At 44.1% G+C, this 3,006-nt stretch overlaps 1 pseudogene across 1 annotated transcript; it reads right to left on the bottom strand.

Annotated features, from left to right (window-relative positions):
- Positions 1-1,865: 1,865 nt before the first annotated feature.
- LOC306662037 (SH3 domain-binding protein 5-like) lies at positions 1,866-2,738 on the bottom strand (annotated as a pseudogene). Its single transcript has one exon. The product of its transcript is annotated as an SH3 domain-binding protein 5-like (transcript).
- Between the last annotated feature and the right edge of the window lie 268 nt (positions 2,739-3,006).

The following is a 3,006-nucleotide window of genomic DNA, read 5'->3' as shown; positions in this document are numbered from 1 at the left end:
ACAACTTAATGAGACCCTGTCTCAAAATAAAAATATATAAATAAACAAACGAAAAGGACTGGGGATGCAGCTCAGTGGTAACCACCCCCTGATACTAAAATAATAAAAATAAAAATGTTTCAGAAATGACTTCCAAAAAACATCTCATTAATTTTCTTAACTGATGTTTCAAGATGATGTCCACATACAAAAACATGTCAACCTTTTGACACATAGAACATTATTCAGCCTTTAAAATGCAGGAATTCTTGTCATTTGAAACCCTAACGAGCTTAGGAGACATTATTCTAAGTTAAATAAGCAAATGTAGAAGGTCATGCTATATGACCTCAATTAAGTGTGGAATCAAAACCAGTTGCTCTCTAGAAGCAGAGAGCAGGATGGAAGTTGCCTGGACCTTGGGGTTTGGGAAAACAGGAGTTGTTGTCCAAAGAGTAGAAAGTTTCATTAATGCAGGATGAATAAATTCTGGACATCTAACCTATAGCTAGGTCCTAATTGTTCTCACTGCCCTAACACACACAGTGCATAAAGGTGTGAGTGGTAGGTATGTTAATTAGCTTGATTATAGTAATCATTGTACAAGACATATGTACATCAAAACATCACATTTTACTTTTGTTTTTTTATAAGTAGTTTTTATTACTCTCAAGGTATTAAGACAAGTACAAAATAACCTTGTAATCAGGATACTGTATCAGTCAATGCAAAAGGAGAAATCATTACAATATGAAGAGATATAAAAATGACTGAAGTATACAGTCCTGACAGTTAACAGACAACTTGAAATGGGGAAGTTGCTTTCTTTTACAAATATTGCATTTTCTTGAAACAGGACAAATAATATACAGTGCTACAAATATGCCTGTTTTTAAAACAAAAAAGAGCAGTCTTAACACTTATACCATTAGCATAACAGACTGCATTGCTTCTATTTAGCAGGCTTAACCAACACATGTCTACTTCCTTTTCTAGCTATAATGACAATTTCCTGTAAGGAACACTAGTGTAGTATAATCTTAAATAATTTATTTTTAAAGTTACACCCTACAGAGGAATTAACACCTTGTCAATCTAGATATAACAATGACAGACATTCCTCACTGGCAAGATAAAGTCATGCTATAGAACCTTCTCCCCAAAGCCATGAATCCCCTGCTATGACCTGTCCCTGCTCCCTGCTACCCTCATCCCCTCTTCCCCACACTGACATTCACCTCCCCCCGCCCCCCAAAAATAAAGTAAACAGTGCAGTTCTTGGTAGCCTTCCTGGAAAATGGTTTTAATGAATGTCCCAGCATACATGCTTTTAACAAGCCACATCTGAACTGCGGAGGTAATGGAAATAAATTTTGTTCTTGCATTTCATTTTAAGCCTTAACTAGGTCAAAAAGATGTGCTCTGAGTATTTGAATTTTTGTTGTGTGTGTGGGTTTTTTTTTTTTTTTTTAAAGAAACTGAGATGCTCTGGGATTTAATGAGAGAGAACATCTCAGTTTACCCAAGCAAAGTGAGGGTTAGAAGGGAAAGAGACACAAGCTCGGGCCCCCAGTTTGGCTAAGCTTCCAGCTCTCTTCCTGGCTGGGTTCTTTCACAGGAACTAATTATTGCTTCCTCAGCACTGTTACAGGGATTGCTTTGCAAAGGCCATGACTCTGGTCAAAGTCCACCTGCAACAACCCTGCCTGTAAACCCAGTCCAAGGGCTCCTACCACACGGGAATCCTTCAGCCTTCAACTGAAACTTCATTAGTGCAATTTAGAGTAGATGCTTGAGATTTGGCATGTATTAAATGATTTTTGGCAGAACATTCCCCAGTTTCATGTATAAATATTGATTTGCCTGTGGGCCATAGCCCTGATGAGTTAGCCAATCTGCATCATGTTTAGGGCAGCAATAATCTCATCTCTTCCCTTGGAGCCCTGGAGGGAGAGCTGCTTCATCCAGGTCTCCAAGGCCTGGTCCTTCGGGAGGTGTTGCTTTGGCTCTTGCAGCTGCTACCACCGCCACTGCGGTTGCTGAATGTCGTTGGCTTTGTCACGGTTTTATTCTCTGCCCCTTCTGCCCTGTCTCCTCTTTCTCCCTCACGTTAGGGGAGGAGACCAGGCTGCATTCACTTCAGCACTGGGAACGTCATCCCAGACCCTGACAGGGACGCTGGGCTGGGCAGATCCAGGCTGCCAGACCTCGTGACTGCAGGGAACTGGTCGGGTATCTCAGATGGGCTTCTTGGTCCTGAACTAAAGCTGGACACAGACTGGGTTTCTGAGTCATCTTCAGACACACACAGTAGCTACAGCTATCATCTTCATAGGCCTCTGAAGCCACAGAAACAGGATCTGGCTTAGGCTGGCTCCCCACCAGGTCCTCCACAGACATGTTGCTGCCCTCAGCCCCCAGGAAGCAGCCCTAAAGCCCCACAGTGCTAGAGCATTGTTGGAGGATCTCTTCTGAGACCCCCTCCAGGTTCTTCAGGGCTGTGTTGTACTCACACTTCGCCAGGGTTAGTTTGGCCTGCAGGTCATCCACCAGCTTCTTCAGTTGCTCCAGCTGCCCGTAGTACTTTTCCTTGAGTTCAACAAGTTGGGACTTGTTGATGGCCCTCTTGAGTTTCTTCTCCAGCTGTAGGATATGGCTATGGCAGCACTGTACCTGGCTGCAGTCTCTTTAAGCACCCGCTAGCTCCTCCTCTTGGTCTGCTCCTCCTCCGTGACCCTCTGCAGGGTTTGATTCAGCATCTCATGCCAGGCTGAGTCCACCCGATGCTTGCCATCCTCCAGCAGCCACTGCTGGGCCAGGAAAATGGTATCTTTGACAGCAGGGATCACCTCTGTGGCCCTCTGGAAATCCGGTGTGGCTTTCTGAGCTTCCAGCTGAGCCTGCCTCACCCCCTCCAAGCCTCCCAATAGGGTTTCATGTCCTCCGGGCTGTGCCAATTTTCTTCACCAGTTCATCCAGTTTCACCATTGCCTCAACCAGAAGAGAGCAGGATTTCTGACCATCATC

The sequence above is a fragment of the Sciurus vulgaris genome (assembly GCF_902686455.1).
Source record: "Sciurus vulgaris genome assembly, chromosome: 5".
In the NCBI taxonomy this organism is placed as follows: Eukaryota; Metazoa; Chordata; class Mammalia; order Rodentia; family Sciuridae; genus Sciurus; species Sciurus vulgaris.
The sequence above is the reverse complement of the archived record's forward strand: the minus strand, read 5'-3'. Positions and strand labels throughout refer to the sequence as shown.